This window comes from Coregonus clupeaformis, chromosome 23 (assembly GCF_020615455.1).
Source record: "Coregonus clupeaformis isolate EN_2021a chromosome 23, ASM2061545v1, whole genome shotgun sequence".
NCBI classification, from domain to species: domain Eukaryota; kingdom Metazoa; phylum Chordata; class Actinopteri; order Salmoniformes; family Salmonidae; genus Coregonus; species Coregonus clupeaformis.
This window is the reverse complement of record NC_059214.1, coordinates 17,595,776-17,621,197: the sequence shown is the minus strand read 5'-3', so window position 1 is coordinate 17,621,197 and position 25,422 is coordinate 17,595,776. Positions and strand designations below refer to the sequence as shown.

The 25,422-nt window shown below is 44.6% G+C and overlaps 1 protein-coding gene across 2 annotated transcripts in view; it reads left to right on the top strand.

The window, feature by feature from the left end:
• The window catches only part of LOC121536102 (kalirin), a 253,582-nt gene that overhangs the window by 127,327 nt on the left and 100,833 nt on the right, over nt 1-25,422 (top strand). The gene's annotated exons all lie outside the window — the stretch shown is intronic.

Here is a 25,422-nt window from a genome sequence, read left to right as displayed (position 1 = left end):
GATCAGAAAACCAGTCAGCATCTGGTGTGACGACCATTTGCCTCATGAAGCGCGACACATCTCCTTCGCATAGAGTTGATTGTGGCCTGTGGAATGTTGTCCCACTCCTCTTCAATGGTTGTCTGAAGTTGATGGATATTGTCGGGAACTGGAACACTCTTTCATACACGTCGATCCAGAGCATCCCAAACATGCTCAATGGGTGACATGTCTGGTGAGTATGCAGGCCATGGAAGAACTGGGACATTTTCACCTTCCAGGAATTGTGTAAAGATCCTTGCGACATGGGGCCGTGCATCATCATGCTGAAACATGAGGTGATGGTGGCGGATGAATAGCACGACAATGGGGTGCATTGAAATTGCCATGGATAAAATGCAATTGTGTTCATTGTCTGTAGCTTATGCCTGCCCATACCATAACAACACCGTCACAATGGGGCGTCAGCAAACCGCTCGCCCACACAACGCCATACTCGTGTGGTCTGCGGTTGTGAGGCTGGTTGGACGTACTGCCAAATTCTCTAAAACGACATTGGAGGTTGCTTATGGTAGAGAAATGAACATTAAATTCCCTGGCAACAGCTCTGGTGGACATTCCTGCAGTCAGCATGCCAATTGCATGCTCCCTCAAAACTTCAGACATCTGTGGCATTGTGTTGTGTGACAAAACTGCACATTTTAGAGTGGCCTTCTATTGTCCCCAGCACAAGGTGCACCTGTGTAAAATCACTGGGAAAGCCAACCCCCCCCCCATATTACAACCTATGTGTTGTGATAATTACGTTGTTTGCTCTATAACCTGTTAATTCATATGCCTTGCGACTGAAAGGCCGAGACAATTAGAAGACACAGTGGTAGAATAAATTCAACCACACCTTTGTTTTATCACAAAACTGGATATCAACCTCTGTCCAGTGAAGTCCACAAAGCATATTGCATGTACAGTAACAGACAGTTACATGACCTATAGCAAGTGAATGTTTCAGACATTTTCGAATCACTAAACAACTATTGATTTAGAACCACAGAGTTACCGCAAGTCACAAAGAAAACAGGAGCTGCCTCCACTATTCCAGCACCATTTCAACTTCAACATTTCAACATCATCAAATCACCTCTGCTTAGTCTAATACAGTGACAACTAAATGATACCAAAAACAATTGAGTCCAATCAATGTAAGCTAAATATGATGTAGCTGTCCATGGTTCTGATTGTGTGTGCGTGTGCGTTGTGCAAGTAGAAAAACATGTTGACTCACCCTACTTGTAGAGAAACGCCATCCTCCTCTCTTTCATGTTGACGAAATGGTCTGTCACTCTGTCATACAGTACACACTTTTATTTTTTGTTGTCCTAGGCTACCTAGCTAAAATGCTTGCTCACTAGCCTAACTTCCATTCATGTGCAACGCTAACTAGTTAACATTAGCCTTCTACATCTAGCTACATATTGAACTTCCATCCTCTCAGGCCAGGGGCACAACAATGTATGAATGAATGTTTGGATCAGAATTGCCGTTATAATAATTGGCCAGTATGGAGAATTAAGTAAAACCACAAGTCCAAATCCCTATCTCCATCCATGGCTAATTTAGGAAAGGGCCAATTTTAGCTAGCTGGCTAGCTAGCCACCGGAGGACAACAACACAATGAGATGCAACATTTCAAGTTTTTCTGTCAATGACGTATCCTCTCAGTGGGATTTGATAGGAGTGACGCCAAATCCAAGCTGGCTTCCCTTGACACTTTTTTTTTGGTGTGCCAGGACCATTCACAGTTGAGCTCGCTCAGTTTAGCTCAACGCTGATTGGCAAATTTGGAGGCCAGATGCTCGCTGGCCTCTCTTGCCTTCAATGCGATGGGCATTGATTGGCAATGTCATACTTGTTTGGACCAGACAGCATCAGATAGATGGCCTACACGTAGAGAAACAGAGGGGCGCTGTTTCGCTGGCTCGGATGCTTTCTCCGGTGAGATACATTCAACCTCTTGCGAATTGAAGGAAAATGATGAAACATAGAGAGATGAAAGTTCAATTATTTTGAAAATAAATACAAATATTGGTAAATTTTGGGGGGAATGCCTTTCTTCTATTGGCATCCAGGAATGCATGCCACTGGTAATGATAATGCTGTTTAATCAGGTTCTTGATATGCCACATCTGTCAGGTGGATGGATTATCGTGGCAAAGGAGAAATGCTCACTAACAGGGATGGAAACAAATTTGTGCACCAAATTTGAGAGAAATAGGCTTTTTGTGCGTATGGAAAGTTTCTGGGATCTTTTATTTCAGCTCATGAAACATGGGACCAACACTTTACATGTTGCGGTTATTTTTTTGTTTAGTGTAAAAAACCTGTTTAGCACGGGGAAGCCTATGATGCAAAAATGGGCATCTTGTTTTCTGTTCCATCTGAGAAATCCCTGTGCATCCAGTGTCCCATCAGCTCAGGCAGCCAATTCATTAACTTGATCTCCACTGAAAAAAGCCTCTAGACATTATTACCCCTTGCTTCTAGCCTAATATTTGGTTTGCAACAATGGGGGTTTGGACAAACGTTGCTGTCTCTCGACATTTGCAACATTGTTTCAATATTGAAATTCGATCTCCACTGTTCTATTGAGAATAAACGTCTCAGGACGAGACGGATATCTTTTCTCAGCCAGTTGAAATCATGAATCGGCATCATTTTTATGTATATACAGTACCAGTCAAAAGTTTGGACACACCTACTCATTCAAGGGTTTTTATTTTATTTTTGACTATTTTCTACATTGTAGAATAATAGGGAAGACATCAAAACTATGAAATAACACATATGGAATCATGTAGTAACCAACAAAGTGTTAAACAAAATATATTTTATATTTGAGATTCTTCAAAGGAGCCACCCTTGATGACAGCTTTGCACACTCTTGGCATTCTCTCAACCAGGTAGTCATCTGGAATGCATTTCAATTAAAAGGTGTGCCTTGTTAAAAGTTAATTTGTGGAATTTCTTTCCTTCTTAATGCGTTTGAGCCAATCAGTTGTGTTGTGACAAGGTATACAGAAGATAGCCCTATTTGGTAAAAGACCAAGCCCATATTATGGCTAGAACAGCTCAAATAAGTAAAGAGAAACGGCAGACCATCATTACTTTAAGACATGAAGGTCAGTCAATACGGAAAAACCATCAAGCGCTATGATGAAACTGGCTCTCATGAGGACCGCCACAGGAATGGAAGATCCAGAGTTACCTCTGCTGCAGAGGATAAGTTCATTAGAGTTACCAGCCTCAGAATTTGCAGCCTAAATGCTTCACAGAGTTTAAGTCACAGACACATCTCAACATCAACTGTTCAGAGGGGACTGTGTGAATCAGGCCTTCATGGTCAAATTGCTGCAAAGAAACCACTACTAAAGGACACCAATAATAAGAAGAGACCTGCTTGGGCCAAGAATCACTTGCAATGGACATTAGACCGGTGGACATTTGTCCTTTGGTCTGATGAGTCCAAATTGTAGATTTTTGGTTCCAACAGCCGTGTCTTTGTGAGATGCGGTGTGGGTGAACGGATGATCTCCGCATGTGTAGTTCCCACCGTAAAGCATGGAGGAGGATGTGTTATGGTATGGGGGTGCTTTGCTGGTGACACTGTCTGTGATTTTATTTAGAATTCAAGGCACACTTAACCAGCATGGCTACCACAGCATTCTGCAGCAATACGCCATCCCATGTGGTTTGGGCTTAGTGGGACTATCATTTGTTTTTCAACAGGACAATGACTCAACACACCTTCAGGCTATGTAAGGGCTATTTTACCAAGAAGGAGAGTGATGGAGTGCTGCATCAGATGACCTGGCCTCCACAATCCCCCGACCTCAACCCAATTGAGATGGTTTGGGATGAGTCGGACGGCAGAGTGAAGGAAAAGCAGCCAACAAGTGCTCCGCATATGTGGGAACTCCTTCAAGACTGTTGGAAAAGCATTCCAGGTGAAGCTGGTTGAGAGAATGCCAAAAGTATGCAAAGCTGTCATCAAGGCAAAGGGTGAATATTTGAAGAATCTCAAATATAAAATATATTTTGATTTGTTTAACACTTTTTTGTTTACTACATGATTCCATATGTGTTATTACAATGACCCTAAGCACACAGCTAAGACAAAGCAGGAGTGGCTTCGGGACAAGTCTCTGAATGTCCTTGAGTGGCCCAGCCAGAGCCCGGACTTGAACCCAATCAAACATCTCTGGAGAGACCTGAAAATAGTTGTGCAGTGACACTCCCCATCCAACCTGACAGAGCTTGAGAGGATCTGCAGAGAAGAATGGGAGAAACTCCCCAAATACAAGTGTGCCAAGCTTTTAACATCATACCCAAGAAGACTCGAGGCTGTAATCGCTGCCAAAGGTGCTTCAACAAAGTACTGAGTAAAGGGTCTGAATACTTATGTGTCACGATCGTTATTAGATGAAGCGGACCAAGGCGCAGCGTGATAGGCGTACATACTTTTATTGAACGTACTTAACTCGACAAAACAACAAATGAACGATACGTGAAGTCCTAGGTTATACAACAAACCAAACGGAACAAGATCCCACAAAATAACAGTGCCAAACAGGCTGCCTAAGTATGGTCCCCAATCAGAGACAACAAGCTACCGCTGCCTCTGATTGGGAACCACCCTGGCCAACATAGATATACACGAACTAGAACACAAACCTAGAAAACTAAACAATGAAACCTACACACCCTGGCTCAACATATAAGAGTCCCCAGAGCCAGGGCGTGACATTATGTTATTTTTTAAATTTTTTTATAAGTTTGAAAAACTGTCTAAACAGTTTTTGTTTTTTCTTTATCGGGTATTGTGTGTAGGTTGATGAGGGGGAAAAACAATTTAATCAATTTTAGAATAAGGCTGTAACTTAACAAAATGTTTTGCCCAGATTAAGTACAAGTTCAGATTGCAGCTCTAACATAGCTTGGTCAACAGTCTTATTCTAATGGAATACATAACCGTATAGTCTGCATACAGATGAATATTACAGGATTTAATACATTGAGCAATATTATTTATATAATTATTAAGGAGAACAGGTCCCAATAGCAACCCCTGCGGTACACCTTTCGTATTTTAAAGGAAACTAGTTTTGACACCATCAGAAGGCACACATTGTGACCTGTCTGTCAGATAGCGCTGAAAACATTTGCAAGACTCCTTGTCCAGGCCCATTTCAGACAGTTTTTGAATGAGAAGGGAATGGTCAATGGTGTTGAATGCCTTTGAAAGGTCTATAAATAGGGCAGCACAATGTTTTTTATGATCTAGGCATTTTAACACATCATCTAAAACAAGCATAGTAGCAGAAACAGTGCCATGTGCAGATCTAAAACCAGACTGGTGCATATTTAGAAGAGCGTGAACAGTTAAAATAGTTCTTAGCTGGGAGTTGATCAGGGATTCTAGTACCTTGGCTAGGTAAGATAATTTGGCGATAATTATCTAAGTCAGAAGGATCTCCGCCTTTATGTAGGGAGAGGACATGTGCCGCTTTCCAAATCTTAGGAATAACACCAGTAGCAATTGTCAAGTTAAAAATACAGGTTAAAGGTTCAACAATGAGTGGGACAGAGAGCTGTCGTAAGAAGAGGTCAAGTGAATCAGCCCCTGTGGATTTCTTTTACATTGATCTTTAGCAAGGCACTTAAAACATCGTAGACATCAAACGGTTGAAATGAGAATAAAGTATGTGAGTCTGTTAGAGCATCATTCTGAGGTGACGAAAGGACTCCCTCTAGTGGAATGAGATGAGATTTAAGAGACTATCCTTTCAAACAGGTGGCCAACTTAAGCAAAATTATTATTAAAAGCACCACAAATTTTAATTTTGTCTAGTATGGGACCAGAGGCTGTCAAAGCCTGCTGGGGCAACGAGGGGGTTGGAGTTTTGTTTAAAAGATTTGACCACTTTCCAGAAGTTAGCTGGATTACCACCGTTCTCCTATACACAATTCACTAAATATGTTGATTTTGCTTTTCTAACCAGAGATAGGCATCTATTTCTCAAATGTCTGAAGGACTGCCAATCAGACGTAGAATCAGTCAGTCTAGCCTTAGCCCAAGCTACATTTATTTCCTGTAATTTCTCAGTCTGTAACGATCCCGGCAGTCTGAGTCGGGTCCTGTCTGTGGACTAGTTTTTCTGTTCGTGATCTCCAGTTTCCCGAGGGTTCGGGAACGCTCCGGGGAGCTCCCTTGATTTCCGCACCTGCATCCCATCAGCAATCTGCACACCTGGTCCTGATCATCACCCTTCTTAGGCTCTGGCCTAACATCCATTCCCTGCCGGATCGTTAGCCATGAACAGTAGGTTTACCAGAGTATCAGTCTTAGAGCCTAGCGTTAGTTTTGTTGTTTTTGCACCTTGTTGGTTTGTTGTTTACTTACCTCCGTTTTGTTCCATCTGCAGTCACCCGTCCGGAACCTTCATCCAACCTCTGCCTGGTGGTCGGCGGCTGCCGACCCATGATGGGATCAACCACTGCACCCCCAACAACTAATCAACGCCGCCCGCTCTGTTCCCTGGATTATTCAGCATCACTCTTGAATTTGTAAATAAACACTCACCTTCGTTTCAACTTACCTTGTCCTGGTCTGCTTCTGGGTTCTGGCTTTGTAACTCGTGACAGAACGATCCGGCCTCTGTCACGAGTTACAAAGCCAGAACCCAGAAGCAGACCAGACAAGTAAGTTGAAACGAAGGTGAGTGTTTATTTACAAATTCAGAGTGATGCTGAATAATCCAGGAACAGAGCGGGCGGCGTGATTAGTTGTTGGGGGTGCAGTGGTTGATCCCATCATGGTCGGCAGCCGCCGACCACCAGGCAGAGGTTGATGAAGGTTCGGACGGGTGACTGCAGATGGAACAAAACGGAGGTAAGTAACAACAAACCAACAAGGTGCAAAAACAACAAAACTAACGCTAGGCTCTAAGACTGATACTCTGGTAAACCTACTGTTCATGGCTAACGATCCGCAGGGAATGGATGTTAGGCCAGAGCCTAAGAAGGGTGATGATCAGGACCAGGTGTGCAGATTGCTGATGGATGCAGGTGCGGAAATCAAGGAGCTCCCCGGAGCTGCCCTCGAACCCTCGGGAAACTGGAGATCACGAACAGAAAAACTAGTCCACAGACAGGACCCGACTCAGACTGCCGGGATCGTTACAGTACCCCCCCTCCGACGAACGCCACCGGGCGGACTCCCCGGAGCGCCAGGATGGAGGCGGTAGAAGTCACGGATGAGGTCAGCATCTAGGATCTGTCGCCGCGGAATCCAACTCCTTCTGTTCAGGCCCATATTCGTCGTTGCCACCGGACCTGGCATCGGGCCAGAAAGGCACTCCTTAGAGTTTCGGACCGGTATCAGCTCCAGGCGAATCGTCGCCGGATCCCCGCTCCCACCTATACCATCGGAGATAGGGTCTGGTTGGCCACACGGGATCTTCCGTTACGGACTGAGTCTAGGAAGTTGTTACCGAAGTTCATTGGTCCGTTTGTGGTGGAGAAGGTGATCAATCCAGTGGCCGTTCGACTCAAACTACCGAGGACGCTCAGAGTCCATCCCACCTTTCATGTCTCCTGCCTCAAGCCTGTTTTCCTCAGTCCTCTGTTGCCTCCTCCGCCTCCTCCTCCTCCTCCTCGGATGATCGGAGGTGGTCCTGCCTACACGGTGCGACGCATCATGGATTCCAGACGGCGGGGCCGGGGTTTCCAGTATCTCGTGGACTGGGAGGGGTATGGTCCTGAAGAGAGGAGTTGGATTCCGCGGCGACAGATCCTAGATGCTGACCTCATCCGTGACTTCTACCGCCTCCATCCTGGCGCTCCGGGGAGTCCGCCCGGTGGCGTTCGTCGGAGGGGGGTACTGTAACGATCCCGGCAGTCTGAGTCGGGTCCTGTCTGTGGACTAGTTTTTCTGTTCGTGATCTCCAGTTTCCCGAGGGTTCGGGGAACGCTCCGGGAGCTCCCTTGATTTCCGCACCTGCATCCCATCAGCAATCTGCACACCTGGTCCTGATCATCACCCTTCTTAGGCTCTGGCCTAACATCCATTCCCTGCCGGATCGTTAGCCATGAACAGTAGGTTTACCAGAGTATCAGTCTTAGAGCCTAGCGTTAGTTTTGTTGTTTTTGCACCTTGTTGGTTTGTTGTTTACTTACCTCCGTTTTGTTCCATCTGCAGTCACCCGTCCGGAACCTTCATCCAACCTCTGCCTGGTGGTCGGCGGCTGCCGACCCATGATGGGATCAACCACTGCACCCCCAACAACTAATCAACGCCGCCCGCTCTGTTCCCTGGATTATTCAGCATCACTCTTGAATTTGTAAATAAACACTCACCTTCGTTTCAACTTACCTTGTCCTGGTCTGCTTCTGGGTTCTGGCTTTGTAACTCGTGACACAGTCAATTAATGCGTGAACCAAGGATTAGATTTGCCTTTTGTCCTTTTGTACGGCGCATCTTTATCTGCAACAGAGCTAAACAGGGAAATAAAACAATGAAGGATCTGAGTCAGTGATAGTTGACGCAACCCACCAGTCACTCAGCCCCAGCTCAGACCCCAAAAAACTGGTCTTAACAATTCCTAGAATTTCTCTGTAATAATGTGCGAGCGGGATTTAGCTAATTTAACATCTCTTATGCAAGCAATTGGACAATGGTCACTGAACTCATTATCAAATATCCCATTGGCTGTAAACTTAGGAGGGGCATTTGTTAGAATAATATCTAAGAGAGTAGGTTTAAAGGGTGTTTAAAGTTGAGGCGAGTTGGTTTAGTTATAAGCCAAGTTAGATTTAGCTTTGTACAAATATCTTTCAGCCTATCAGATTCTGGCATCAGCCAATCCAGATTAAGATCACCCACTATTAATAATTCAGATTTAGCGTAGTTAGACAGCCGGTCAGACAATTTGCTAAGAGCACATAAGGAGGTCGAGGGTGGGCGATAAACTCCCACTAATGTTAGTTGGTGTGATGGGTGATTTGATTTGAGTCAGGCGCAGGAGGGTAAATCACAGAATAACAGGATTTATTCCGGAATACAGAGTACGCAGTAAAGCGTCAAAACAGTCCAGTGCGCAAAACAGGCGCACAGGAACCAACATGGCTCACGGGAAAATAACCTGGCGAATACAAAATACAAGGAGCTCCACCAAGCTTCACTATCCTCACAATAAACATTCACAAACAAAGACAAGGGGGCAGATGGAACACTTATACAGGTACTGATGAGGGGATATGAATCAGGTGTGTGTAATCAACAAGACAAAACAAATGTAATGATGAGATGAGGCGCGGCAGTGGCTAGAAGGCCGGTGACGACGAACGCCAAAGCCTGCCCGAACAAGGATAGGAGGCAGCCTCAGAGGAAGTCGTGACAGTTGGACATTATTACCAAGGCCCACATTTAAAGCTAGACATTCAAATTGCTTGGAAGAACAGATGTGGTAATACACACAGCAACATTCAAATTGTTCTTTATGAATATGGCGACACCCCCACCTCTTCCAGGTCTGTCAGATCTATAAACATAATATCCATTCAGAGACACATCAGAGTCTGGCACAGACTTTTTTAACCAAGTCTCAGTAATGATAAAATGATTAGTTTGAGGAGAAAGAATTACAATATCATCCATCTTCAAAATCAGACTTCTGGCATTTACATGAATCAGTCCAAGGACACAGCTGCGGGATTTCAGATCAGACGGAGTCTCTAACACAAACATGCTGTGATCAGTAGGTAACCCTCTCTATGAAATAGAGTAGATACAAAAACGATATAGATACAAAATTGCTTAGAACTGTGCCATTTGGTCTATGCCTCGATCGAGGACATGGATTAATACAGGACTCAAATAAGGGTTACCTATTTCGGGCAAGGACTGATAACCGATCACTTTTTTAGTATCTTTTCAATGTTAGCACTCAGCATCTAAGTTGCTCTCCTGTTCAGGGACAGGCCGTCCCTTTTCAGGAATTGCGGTCGCTCCCAAAACATATCGAAATTGTCAATAAAATCCAACGTTTTTTCAGTGCATAGTCCTGATTTCATCCAAGAGTCCAGTGCACGTAGCCAGGAGAAGCGATCAATTCCACGACCGTGTGTTGGGATAGAGCCAGGAAAAACAATCCTCTTGCCCCTAGCCAATATTGTGTCTCTCAGGTATTCGAAGTCCCGTCTCAACTCAGCCCATTGCCGCAGCTTGATGTCATTTGTACCAGCATGCACAACCACCGTGTGCAGCTCCGGGTTTTGGTCTAGAATGACTGTGAGCTCCCGAGTGATGTCCCGCACTCTGCCACCGGGGAAGCAGTCTTTGCACCATCAACCACGACATTCCTTACAATAGAACTCTCAACAATTGCTATCTTGGGAGGGGGAGGTCGTGGATTTCCATGCACCCTATTTCCTTTGTACTGTAGTGCACTACTTTTGACCAGAGCCCTATGGGCCATGCACTACATAGGGAATAGGGTGCCATTTGGGACACAGTCAGTGTAATACAGCAGTGTACCAGATAGAATACATGACAGTAAAAGCCACGCTGGACTGGCTGAAAGAGAAACACTGTCGTGTATTGTCCAGTGAGTCCACTGTGTTTGTCTAGCCCCTGGCCCTTGGCCCTCTGCCCACAGTCAGAGTGGAGCTCAGTGATAGGGGGTGACTTTGTTTGCAGCTCACTTCTTACATATTGTTTGGAACAGACGAGGCCTGTTTATACAATACCTCAGGGACAACCGTCCTCCACTGTGGTTGCTTCCCAAACGGAACCCTATTCCTTATTTAGTGCACTACTTTTGACCAGTGCCCATAGTGATATGGTCAAAAGTAGTGCACTAGGGAATAGGGTGCCATTTGGGATGCATCCATGGAGACTGTAGCATGCATTTAGTTAGTTAATTTACGCACTGTATACACACAGAACTCTAGTTTATATATGTTTACTTAAGGGAACCACACCAGGGTAGTTCATTGATATTCATATCACGTCAATGATGATGATTATTGCGGCTGGTTTAATGAACATCATTATTTGTCTGACAGCACAGAATGCTATCATCAGCTATAGTATGCATCACTCTCTCTCTCTCTTTCTTTTTCTATTTCTTTCCCATCTCAGCCTGATGTGTAGATTAAGTCCTTGAGCATTAGTCTCTGTAGCACCTAGTAGGAGTATCCACTCCTGTTTTATTTAAAGGAAAGAATAACTACTGCATCAATGATTGTGAATGACTCAATGAGACTCAATAACAATGAGCGGAGATGATCCCTTGACTCCCCTCCTTTCTGCGATGCTTCTGTCTCTGATTCAGTTGACGGACTGTATCAGGGCCTGCAGACTCCCATTATCTCTGTTACTGTACTCCAGAGATATCTTTCTCATACAAGTTGGCAAGGCTTCTTTTTCTCCTATTTGGGTTAGCATGTCTACGGTTTAGCAAGATGACGCTTTGTTTCTCTGCCCCCCTCCCCCAGTCTCTCTCTCTCTCTCTCTCGCTCTCTCTCGCTCTCTCTCTCTTGCTCTCTCTCTCTCGCTCTCGCTCTCTCTCTCTTTCTCCCTGTGATGTTGAGTGGCTGGTCTATTTTGTAGATAAGCAAACGTAATCCTTTGTTCTGGGCTTACTGACTAGGCCGGGCTTGGTGAGAGATTGAAGCCTCCACCATGGCAGATCAGGACTGGGGTTATCAGCAGTGCACATGACTGACCGCCGCACCTCGCCACACAGCCAAGAAGCAGACAGTGTTAATGGGCTACATTTCAAGCCACTGACTCATTGGATGCTTCCCAAATGGCCCCCTATTCCCTATGTAGTGCACTGCTTTTGACCAGAGCCTACCCAGCTAGCACATAACGTTCTGAGAACCATATGTTTCTTAGACCTGGGTGAGAGCGTGGTTGTCCTATGGTGATTTTGCATAAAACCTTCCCACAACGTTCTGGAAATGGTGCGGGAAAGTTGTATGGCTTTGGAACATTTTCAGCACGTTTAAGGAACTTAACAAAAAAACTTCATTTTCTTGGTATTTCATTACTTTAACAGAACATTTTCTGAAGTTCAAACATGGTTACATTTAATTTCAATTTTGGTTATGTTCTAGGAACATTCTCCAACTGTTTTAACATTGGGAATGTTTCTCAAACAGTTCAGAGAATGTTAAGAAACAACGTTTTTCTGTGGGAATTTCAGTACTTCAACATAAATCAAATAAAATGTTATTTGTTACATGCTTCCTAAACAACAGGTGTAGACTAACAGTGAAATGCTTACTTAAGGGCCCTTCCCAACAATACAGAGAGAAACAAATAGAAATAGTAGAACAATTATAACACAAGGAATAAATACACATTGAGTAACGATAACTTGGCTAGATACATTGGGTACCAGTACGAGGTAATTGAGGTAGATATGTACATGTGGGTTCGATTTCCACGGGGGGGCCAGTATGAATAATAATATGTATTCACTAACTGTAAGTCGCTCTGGATAAGAGCGTCTGCTAAATGACTAAAATGTAAATGTAAAAATACTGTATAGGTAGGTGTAAAGTTATTCAGCAACAGGATAGATAATAAACTGTAGCAGCAGCGTATGTGACGTATGTGACGAGTTAGTTCAAAAGGGTTCAATGCAGATAATCCGGGCAGCTATTTGGTGAACTATTTAGCAGTCTTATGGCTTGGGGGTAGTTACAGTCTTGTCCCATCGCTGCAACTCCCGTAAGGACTCTGGCGAGGGTCAAGAGCCATGCGTCCTCCGAAACACGACCCTGCCAAGCCGCACTGCTTCTTGACACGCTGCTCGCTTAACCGGGAAGCCAACCGCACCAATGTGTTGGTGGAAACACCATACAACTGGCGACCGAAGTCAGCGTGCATGCGCCCTGCCCGCTAGAGCGCGATGGGACAAGGAAGGCCAAATCCTCCCCTAACCCGGACGACGCTGGGCCATTTGTGCGCCGCCTCATGAGTCTCCCGGTCGCGGCCTGCTGCAACACACCTGAGCTTAATGAGTTGTTTCCTTGGGTCTGTTTGAACTTTGTATGCGTAAAAAAACATGGCATGCTAGCTCCATCCTGGTGGCGCAATTAACTAATTCCATGGATAGAGAACAGAAGGTTATAGGTTTGAATCTCACTTATGTGTCACAATAAAAAGGAAATGTGTTAATGCCTAAGCAAATAAATGTCCATGTGTCCTATCAATGCTTGAAGTTCAAAACAGCTAGCAGCGTTATTAAAAGTCTGATTGGAACATACTCTCAGAACGTTATTTAATTACCTTCAAATAACCTATAATTTCCATTCTCAGAACATTCATAAAACCTCCCAGGAAGACTTTCAGGGAACCATAGTAAAACGTTCTCAGAACCTCACTGCAACCTTAAAGTTAACGTTCCAAGAACAGACAAAATGTTCACTTCTGTTCTCAGAACGTTTAAAAAATGTTCTGTTTTACCGGTCAGGAAACGTATGGCTTCGTTCCCAGAACCAATGGGAAACCCAAAATGTACGTTTCCACAACTTCCAAGGAACCAAATGTGCTACCTGGGTATAGAGCTCTGGTCAAAAGTAATGTACTATATAGGGAATAGGCTGCCATTTAGGACGCAAAGGCTTCCAAACTGCATGAGGCTTGTCAGGAGGAAGCCGTGTTGGAGGATATGTGGAGGAAGTTCAGCGCTATCCAAGGTCATCTACTATATAACCGTAGCCAGATTTAAGAGGAGTTGGAGAAACCTGGGGCTGTCTCTATACTCTCCTCCCTCCACATGAGGGTTAATCTAATGACATTCCTCTCATTTTTCATAAGGTAAAGCATACAATGCAATGGATAACGACTGTGAGGGATAGCACTAAAATTAAATAAACTGTTACTTAGGCAACAGCAGAATTGTACTTAATGTATGAAGAATCTTTTTTGGTGGATTCGTGATTGTCAGCAATTCTCCAACCCATCAAATCAAATGAAATTGTATTTGTCACATGCGCCGAATACAACAGGTGTAGACGTTACAGTGAAATGCTTACTTACAAGCCCTTAACCAACAATGCAGTTTTAAGAAAATTAAGGGTTTAGTAAAAAATAGATAAAGAAAAATAAAGAAAGAAGAAAAATTGAAAAATAACAAATAATTAAAGAGCAGCAGTAAAATAACAGTAGCGAGGCTATATACAGGGGGTACCGGTACCGAGTCAATGTGCGGGAGCACAGGTTAGTCGAGGTAATTGAGGTAATATGTAGAGGTAAAGTGACTATGCATAGCTTCAGCGTGTAAATCAGCTAGAAAGATGTGTCGGCATCGAGTAATTGTCTCTGGCCCCCTCCCAGTTAGGGGAAGTGACGAGCTCTACAGCAGAGTCTCAGCACTTAATCGCTGGTTGAAAACTGTTTTCTGCCCCTCCCAAAAGATAACATTTGTGGATAATTGGCCCTCTTTCTGGGACTCACCCACAAACAGGACCAAGCCTGACCTGCTGAGGAGTGACGGACTCCATCCTAGCTGGAGGGGTGCTCTCCTCTTATCTACCAACATAGATAGGGCTCTAACTCCTCTAGCCCCACAGTGAAATAGGGTGCAGGCCAGGCAGCAGGCTGTTAGCCAACCTGCCAGCTTAGTGGAGTCTGCCAATAGCACAGTCAGTGTAGTCAGCTCAGCCATACCCATTGAGACTGTGTCTGTGCCTCGACCTAGGTTGGGCAAAACTAAACATGGCGGTGTTCACCCTAGCAATCTTATTAGGATAAAGACCTCCTCCATTCCTGCCATTATTGAAAGAGATCGTGATACCTCACATCTCAAAATAGGGTTACTTAATGTTAGATCCCTCACTTCAAAGGCAGTCATAGTCAATGAACTAATCACTGATCATAATCTTGATGTGATTGGCCTGACTGAAACATGGCTTAAGCCTGATGAATTTGCTGTGTTAAATGAGGCCTCACCTCCTGGTTACACTAGTGACCATATTCCCCGTGCATCCCGCAAAGGCGGAGGTGTTGCTAACATTTACGATAGCAAATTTCAATTTACAAAAAAAAAATGGCGTTTTCATCTTTTGAGCTTCTAGTCATGAAATCTATGCAGCCTACTCAATCACTTTTTATAGCTACTGTTTACAGGCCTCCTGGGCCATATACAGCGTTCCTCTCTGAGTTTCCTGAATTCCTATCAGACCTTGTAGTCATAGCAGATCATATTCTAATTTTTTGGTGATTTTAATATTCACATGGAGAAGTCCACAGACCCACTCCAAAAGTCTTTCGGAGCCATTATCGACTCAGTGGGTTTTGTCCAACATGTCTCTGGACCTACTCACTGCCACAGTCATACTCTGGACCTAGTTTTGTCCCATGGAATAAATGTTGTAGATCTTAATGTTTTTCCACAAAATCCTGGACTATCGGACCACCATTTTATTACGTTTGCAATCGCAACAAATAATCTGCTCAGACCCCAACCAAGGAGCATCAAAAGTCGTGCTATAAATTCTCAGACAACACAAAAATTCATTGATGCCCTTCCAGACTCCTTCTGCCTACCCAAGGACGTCAGAGGACAAAAATCAGTTAACCACTTAACTGAGGAACTCAATTTAACCTTGCGCAATACCCTAGATGCAGTTGCACCCTAAAAACGAAAAACATTTGTCATAAGAAACTAGCTCCCTGGTATACAGAAAATACCCGAGCTTTGAAGCAAGCTTCCAGGAAATTGGAACGGAAATGGCGCCACACCAAACTGGAAGTCTTCCGACTAGCTTGGAAAGACAGTACCGTGCAGTACCGAAGAGCCCTCACTGCTGCTCGATCATCCTACTTTTCCAACTTAATCGAGGAAAATAAGAACAATCCAAAATTTCTTTTGATACTGTTGCAAAGCTAACTAAAAGCAGCATTCCCCAAGAGAGGATGGCTTTCACTTCAGCAGTGATAAATTCATGAACTTCTTTGAGGAAAAGATCATGACCATTAGAAAGCAAATTACGGACTCCTCTTTGAATCTGCGTATTCCTCCAGGGCTTAGCTGTCATGGATCTGCACAGCTCTGCGAGGGCCTGGGATCGGGAGAGACACTTAAGTGTTTTAGTACTATATCTCTTGACACAATGATGAAAATAATCATGGCCTCTAAACCTTCAAGCTGCATACTGGATCCTATTCCTACTAAACTGCTGAAGGAGCTGCTTCCTGTGCTTGGCCCTCCTATGTTGAACATAATAAACAGCTCTCTATCCACCGGATGTGTACCAAACTCACTAAAAGTGGCAGTGATAAAGCCTCTCTTGAAAAAGCCAAACCTTGACCCGGAAAATATAAAAACTATCGGCCTATATCGAATCTTCCATTCCTCTAAAAAATTTTTAGAAAAAGCTGTTGCGCAGCAACTCACTGCCTTTCTGAAGACAAACAATGTATACGAAATGCTTCAGTCTGGTTTTAGACCCCATCATAGCACTGAGACTGCACTTGTGAAGGTGGTAAATGACCTTTTAATGGCGTCAGACCGAGGCTCTGCATCTGTCCTCGTGCTACTAGACCTTAGTGCTGCCTTTGACACCATCGATCACCACATTCTTTTGGAGAGACTGGAAACCCAAATTGGTCTACACGGACAAGTTCTGGCCTGGTTTAGATCCTACCTGTCGGAAAGATATCAGTTTGTCTCTGTGAATGGTCTGTCCTCCGACAAATCAACTGTACATTTCGGGTGTTCCTCAAGGTTCCGTTTTAGGACCACTATTGTTTTCACTATATATTTTACCTCTTGGGGATGTTATTCGAAAACATAATGTTAACTTTCACTGCTATGCGGATGACACACAGCTGTACATTTCAATGAAACATGGTGAAGCCCCAAAATTGCCCTCGCTAGAAGCCTGTGTTTCAGACATAAGGAAGTGGATGGCTGAAAACTTTTTACTTTTAAACTCGGACAAAACAGAGATGCTTGTTCTAGGTCCCAAGAAACAAAGAGATCTTCTGTTAAATCTGACAATTCATCTTGATGGTTGTAAAGTCGTCTCAAATAAAACTGTGAAGGACCTCGGCGTTACTCTTGACCCTGATCTCTCTTTTGACGAACATATCAAGACTGTTTCAAGGACAGCTTTTTTCCATCTACGTAACATTGCAAAAATCAGAAATTTTCTGTCCAAAAATGATGCAGAAAAATTAATCCATGCATTTGTTACTTCTAGGTTAGACTACTGCAATGCTCTATTTTCCGGCTACCCCGGATAAAGCACTAAATAAACTTCAGTTAGTGCTAAATACGGCTGCTAGAATCCTGACTAGAACCAAGAAATTTGATCATATTACTCCAGTGCTAGCTTCCCTACACTGGCTTCCTGTTAAGGCAAGGGCTGATTTCAAGGTTTTACTGTTAACCTATAAAAGCGTTACATGGGCTTGCTCCTACCTATCTTTCCGAGTTGGTCCTGCCGTACATACCAATACGTACGCTACGGTCACAAGACGCAGGCCTCCTAATTGTCCCTAGAATTTCTAAGCAAACAGCGGGAGGCAGGGCTTTCTCCTATAGATCTCCATTTTTATGGAACAGTCTGCCTACCCATGTGAGAGACGCAGACTCGGTCTCAACCTTTAAGTCTTTACTGAAGACTTATCTCTTCAGTAGGTCATATGATTGAGTGTAGTCTGGCCCAGGAGTGTGAAGGTGAACGGAAAGGCTGGAGCAACGAACAGCCCTTGCTGTCTCTGCCAGGCCGGTTCCCCTCTCCACTGGGGTTCTCTGCCTCTAACCCTGTTGCAGGGGCTGAGTCACTGGCTTGCTGGTGCTCTTTCATGCCGTCCCTGGGAGGGGTGCGTCACTTGAGTGGGTTGAGTTACTGACGTGATCTTCCTGTCTGGGTTGGCGCCCCCCCTTGGTTTGTGCTGTGGTGGAGACCTCTGTGGGCTATACTCGGCCTTGTCTCAGGATTGTAAGTTGGTGGTTGGGGATATCCCTCTAGTGGTGCGGGGGCTGTGCTTTGGCGGAGTGGGTGGGGTTATATCCTTCCTGTTTGGCCCTGTCCGGGGTTTCTTCGGATGGGGCCACAGTGTCTCCGGACCGCTCCTGTCTCAGCCTCCAGTATTTATGCTGCAGTAGTTTATGTGTCGGGGGCTGGGGTTAGTTGGTTATACCTGGAGTACTTCTCCTGTCTTATCCAGTGTCCTGTGTGAATTTAAGTATGCTCTCTCTAATTCTCTCGTTCTCTCTTTCTCTCTGAGAACCTGAGCCCTAGGACCATACGTCAGGACTACCGGGCATGATGACACCTTGCTGTCCCCAGTCCGCCTGGCCTTGCTGCTATTCCAGTTTCAACTGTTCTGCCTGCGGCTACGAAACCCCTACCTGTCCCAGACCTGCTGTTTTCAACTCTTAATGATCGGCTATGAAAAGCCAACTGAGAGACCTGAGCCCTAGGACCATACGTCGGGACTACCGGCCGTGGTGACTCCTTGCTGTCCCCAGTCCGCCTGGCCTTGCTGCTATTCCAGTTTCAACTGTTCTGCCTGCGGTTATGGAACCCCTACCTGTCCCAGACCTGCTGTTTTCAACTCTTAATGATCGGCTATGAAAAGCCAACTGAGATTTATTCCTGATTATTATTTGACCATGCTTGTCACTTATGAACATTTTTGAACATCTTGGCATGGTTCTGTTATAATCTCCACCCGGCACAGCCAGAAGAGGACTGGCCACCCCTCATAGCCTGGTTCCTCTCTAGGTTTCTTCCTAGGTTTTCGCCTTTCTAGGGAGTTTTTCCTAGCCACCGTGCTTCTACACCTGCATTACTAGCTGTTTGGGGTTTTAGGCTGGGTTTCTGTACAGCACTTCGAGATATTAGCTGATGTAAGAAGGGCTATATAAAATAAAATTGATTGATTGACTATGCATAGATAATAAACAGAGAGTAGCAGCATCATAAAAGAGTGGGTAGGGTGGGGGGGAATGCAAATAGTCTAGGTAGACATTTGATTAGCTGTTCAGGAGTTCTATGGCTTGGTGGTAGAAGCTATTAAGAAGCCTTTTGGACCTAGACTTGGCGTTCCGGTATCACTTGCCATGCGGTAGCAGAGAGAAGAGTCTATGACTAGTTTTTGGCAATTTTTAGGGCCTTCCTCTGACACTGCCTGGTATAGAGGTCCTGGATGGCAGGAAGCTTGGCCCCAGTGATGTACTGGGCCGTACGCACTACCCTCTGTAGTGCCTTGCGGTCTAGGCCGAGCAGTTGCCATACCAGGCAGTGATGCAACCAGTCAGAAGGCTCTCGATGGTGCATCAGTATAACTTTTTGAGGATCTGAAGAACCATGCCAAATCTTTTCAGTCTCCTGAGGGGAAATAGGCTTTGTCGTGCCCTCTTCACGACTGTCTTGGTGTGTTTGGACCATGATAGTTTGTTGGTGATGTGGACACCAAGGAACTAGAAGCTCTCAACCTGCTCCACTACAGCCCCATTGATGAGAATGGGGCCATGCTCGGTCCTCCTTTTCCTGTAGTCCACAATCATCTCCTTTGTCTTGATCACGTTGAGGGAGAGGTTGTTATCCTGGCACCACACGGCCAGGTCTCTGACCTCCTCTCTATAGGCTCTCTCATCGTTGTCGGTGATCAGGCCTACCACCGTTGTGTCATCTGCAAACTTAATGATGGTGTTGGAGTCTTGCTTGTCCATGCAGTCATGGGTGAACAGGGAGTACCGGAGGGGACTGAGCACGCACCCCTGAGGGGCCCCCGTGTTGAGGATCAGCGTGGCAGATGTGTGGTTACCTACCCTTACCACCTGGGGGCGGCCCGTCAGGAAGTCCAGGATCCAGTTGCAGAGGGAGGTGTTTAGTCCCAGGGTCCTTAGCTTAGTGATGAGCTTTGAGTGCACCATGGTGTTGAACGCTGAGCTGTAATCAATGAATAGCATTCTCATGAAGGTGTTCCTTTTGTCCAGATGGGAAAGGGCAGTGTGGAGTGCAATAGAGACTGCATCATCTGTGGATCTGTTGGGGCGGTATGCAAATTGGAGTGGGTTTAGGGTTACTGGGATAATGGTGTTGATGTGAGCCATGACCAGCCTTTCAAAGCACTTCATGGCTACAGACTTGAGTGCTACCGGTTGGTAGTCATTTAGGCAGGTTACCTTAGGGTTCTTGGGCACAGGGACTATGGTGGTATGCTTGAAACATGTTGGTATTACAGACTCAGTCAGGGACAGACACTTGCTCACACAGTTGTCCGGAACAGCTGATGCTCTCATGCATGCTTCAGTGTTGCTTGCCTCGAAGCAAGCATAGAAGTAATTTAGCTCGCCTGGTAGGCTCGTGTCACTGGGCAGCTCGCGGCTGTGGTTCCCTTTGTAGTAATAGTTTGCAAGCCCTGCCACATTACATTTACATTTACATCATTTAGCATTTACATCCGACGAGCGTCAGAGCCGGTGTAGTACGATTCAATCTTAGTCCTGTATTGACGCTTTGCCTGTTTTGATGGTTCGTCAGAGGGCATAGTGAGATTTCTTATAAGCTTCCGGGTTAGAGTCCCGCTCCTTGAAAGCGGCAGCTCTACCCTTTAGCTCAGTGCGGATGTTGCCTGTAATCCATGGCTTCTGGTTGGGGTATGTACGTACGGTCACTGTGGGGACGACGTCATCGATGCACTTATTGATGAAGCCAGTGACTGATGTGGTGTACTCCTCAATGCCATCGGAAGAATCCCGGAACATATTCCAGTCTGTGCTAGCGAAACAGTCCTGTATTGAGTGAGTAACTGGTACTTCCTGCTTTAGTTTTTGCTTTAAGCAGGAATCAGGAGGATAGAATTATGTTCAGATTTGCCAAATGGAGGGCGAACTTTGTACGCATCTCGGTGTGTGGAGTTTTTCCTCTGGTTGCACATTTAACATGCTGGTAAAAATGTGGTAAAACTGATTTAAGTTTCCCTGCATTAAAGTCCCCGGCCGCTAGGAGCGCCACCTCTGGATGAGCATTTTCTTGTTTGCTTATGGCCTTATACAGCTCGTTGAGTGTGGTCTTAGTACCAGCATCGGTTTGTGGTGGTAAATAAACAGCTACGAAAAATATAGATGAAAACTATCTTGGTAAATAGTGTACAGCTTATCAGGAGATACTTCCTTAATATTAGATGGTGCTATTCACAGTGTATGTCTAAAAATGTAGGTATTTTCTTTAGGTTTTACTGCCTCTGGCTGCGTCCAAGGGCCCGTAGATGATCTGGTCAAAAATAGTGTACTATATAGGGAACAGGGTGCCATTTGGGACGCACTCAGTTTTTTATTTTCTGTGGCCATCATTAAGCCAGAAACTGACGACTGTGGTAACATTTTATTTGGATAGTCCATCTACAGAGGATCTACAGACTATAAGTAACATTTCAACTAACTATCTACCACAGGAGGTTGGTGGCACCTTAATTGGGGAGGATGGCTCCTGGTAATGGCTGGAGCGGAATGTGTGGAATGGTATCAAATTCATCAAACATATGGTTTCCATGAGTTTGATGCCATTCCATTTGCTCCGTTCCAGACATTATTATGAGCCGTCCTCCCCTCAGCAGCCTCCACTGCTATCTACCAAACCTAACCCTTATCCTAAACTTAACCCTAGCCCTAACCTTAACTCGTACCCGGCTCCACGAGAGGGCTAAAGGGGACTTAGCCTCCTCAGTTCAAACTTTAGCCCCCTCAGTTTTAGTTTTATGTCCATATAAAAATAGCAAAAATTATTGAGTGACAGGTTGGTGCAAAAAAAATCTATCTCTGCTGCACTGCATCAGCACAATGGACAGAGCACGCTGCGGTGTGCGTAGGGCGGTTAGGTATGACTCTTTTGGGTTTCCATAAAAACTGGGAAAAACGCTTGTCATCTCTGTGATAGGCTAAGTGAATGTGATACGCCTTCGCCTGTAATATTTTATTTTGATTTATAAGGGCAGAGTCTAGTTAACCAGTTTGGCCCTGGTGAGGACTCCATGTTGGAGGCTGAACCTACTCCTTCCTGCTCCTCGGCTGTTCCTATAGGGGGCGCTCTGCAGGAGTGTCTGCCCTATGATGGGGTGTGTGAGGTTTTCATCCCGACATTGACTGACACTGAATTGAATATGACCGAGCTCTCTCCGGAGCCTGGAGGGGAGAGGGTGTGCTCTGACCCTTTCCTCAAGCTTGGAGAGACAAAAATATGTAATGGGTTCGCACTCAAAAATATGTTGCATAAAACATAGTTCATTATTCGATTTTTTAAATTATTTTCACTGCATCAGATGTTTCTGCTTTACAGACTTCTTCAATGTGTAGGTACAATTTTATTTTAATTCAAAACAGCAGGGAAGTTTGTGCCCCTGCATTGCCAAAAGGTTCGTGGACAGTGTTTAGGGCCTTGGCAAAGTGTTAATCTGCCTCGGGGCAACTGCTATGATGTTCCTTTATTTGCTCTGTCAATCTACATTCACTAAATGGACATACCATGTTGGTCAATATGTACCCAGTGCTCGTTTGGAATGAGCCATTCTGCCTTGCTGTCACATGTCCATTCGTTTGGGTTGTGTGTGCGTTTAAGGGGGGGGGTTCGAAATACTGAACCGTAATGATTTCAGTTGAAGGGAAGATGACCACTGCTTCGTCCTGACAATGTTTATGAGGTTACTGCTTATGTGTGAGGAACGTGTCTCGAGCATCATTTAAAATGTCGAGACCAGAATAAGGGGAGGGGTGTGTGGTGAAGATGCGCTATAGGCACGTCTCTCTCCACTATTTCTGTGCACTATTTGCTCCCCCGATTGCTCAGTTTGGCCGGGTAGCCAGCTTTAGGAAGAGTCTTGGTGGTTCCAAACTTATTCCATTTAAGAATGATGGAGGCCACTTGGTTCTTGGGGACATTCAATGCTGCAGAATTTGTTTGGTACCCTTCCCCAGATCTGTGCCTCGACCCAATCCTGTCTCAGAGCTCTACGGACTATTCCTTTGACCTCATGGCATGATTTTTGCGCTGACATGCACTGTCAACTGTGGGACCTTAAATAGACAGGTGTGTGCCTTTCCAAATCATGTCCAATCAATTGAATTTACCACAGGTGGACTCCAATCAAGTTGTAGAAACATCTCAAAGATGATCAATGGAAACAGAATGCACCTGAGCTCAATTTCGAGTCTCATAGCAAAGGGTCTGAATATTTATGTAAATAAGGTGTTTCTGTTTTTTATTTGTAATCAATTTGCAAAAACAATATCAAAACCTGTTTTCGCTTTGTCATTATGGGGTATTGTGTATAGATTGCTTAGGATTGTAAAATATATATATATATATATATATATATATATTTCAGAATAAGGCTGTAACGTAACAAAATGTGGAAAAAGTAAAGGGGTCTGAATACTTTCCGAAGGCACTGTATATATATTTGTAAATATCACCGTCATCTTTGAAACACCAGCGCTGTGTAAATAAATCCAGCACTCATTTGCACCGCTACCTGCCTGCTGAATCTTTGTCCTTACGACTGCCAGAAGGCCCCTATTTTACACTGATACAGTGCAGTGGAGAAAGGCTACAGATTTCGCACCAACCTGTCACTTCAAAAGCACTCAATGGTCTCGGAGTCTCTGCATTTGAACTTTGTTTATTGTGGTATAGTGTGATATAAGCAGAATTCAATATAAATCCAATGCCTCGTTTCCGATTTCAACTGCCCCCTTAGTCACTTTATCCTGGCGCCGGGTCTGCCTTAACCCTTACCCTAACCCTTTTTCTAAACCTTAACCATAACCTTAGAAAGCAGTTGCTTATCAACAGATAGTTTGTTGATAGTATGACCATCTGTAGCGCATCTACACATGGACTATCCGGGCTATCCAAATAGTGTGACCAGGACTGCTTTCACTTATACACTGTCAAAAGTAAAATAAAAGAGTGAAAATAAAAGCACTTTTGGCATCCTCTTCCGTGCATTTTTCAAATGCCTCCTTAGGGGCTTGGATCATATGTGTGTGCCTGTAACATTTAACAGATTTAGACCGAGATTACATTAAGCACCACAATGTTCACACAAGAGCCCCTCTTTCCCATGGGCATCCAGTTTTTTTAAATCAAGAAAATAGTTGTCCGGTGGTTTTGTTTGCTGTTTTTCATGCTTCCTCTGTTTTCTTTTATGGTTTTGTCCAGGCCATCTTTGTTTTAATGCGCCGGTCTTCTGGCGTATCATGTACTGTACTTTTCCAGGAAACATCTCTGAGTTGTCAGTAATCTGGATGTTGCTGCAGCATCACAAATACAGGCTGTGTCCTAAATGACACCCTATTCCCTATATACTGTAGTGCACTACTTTTACCAGAGCCCTCATTTTGGAACTGAACCCACATTAAACTGAATCCAATATTTCCAGCCCACTTCCTCAACATCATTGCTAGAATAACATTGTGGTGTCAAGTAACTGCTGAGACATCACCAGACTGATAGCCTGCATCCCAAATGGCATCTTATTTCCTACATAGTGCACTACGTTTGACTAGAGCCCTATGGGAATAGGGAATAGGGTGTCATTTGGGATGCAGCCATAGAATCCAGAAGTAACACTCCCGTCCGAGGCATGGCATCCTCAGACAGCTAATTTCATCCCCAGCAAATATCTCTTCTATTCTCAGCCCTTCCCGTGTTTGTGTGAGCGAGCGAGCGAGCCAGGCTAGTTTTAGACTCCTGCTTGTTCCTGTGGATGCAGCAACCCTAATCAGTCAGGGCAAAACAAGAGTTGTCTGCTCACCCACTGACAAGTTAATTAAACATTCCTGTACACTCACATGCAAGCAGATGACCCCTCCCGACTATACACACACGCAGGCAAGCTAACACGATCAGGACAGGGAGGCTACACTTGAGGACAACACAGGATAACAAGATAATTGAAGTAGGGCAGGACAGGCAAGCTTTGATTTTCCATCCTTGAAATGACCGTAGAGAGAGTTATTAGGGAGAGAACAAAAGACCGACCTGGGTTCAAATACTATTTGAATACTAGCCTGCCTAGAGTGCCATATGGGCGGGGTTTACAGTTTTGGGAGTATTCTATTGGTTCCATCTCGCCAGGCAAGCTCAATTAAGCACAGAGAAATTATTTGAAAATATTTCACAGGGTGCTGCTCTGCTCTGTTTCAGCCAGACACTGTTTACAAATCAACACAGATGATCTCATCTTATGACCTCTCATCTATTCATTAACATTTAGTACTGTAAATTCTGCCATACTGGCTATTCCGCCGACAATGTATAGTCACGCAATGGGACTCTAGAGTGGAGTTATGCAAAGTTCACTGCACTTTTTGGCTACCTTTCACACTGCACATTTGGCTACTTTCTCTTTGA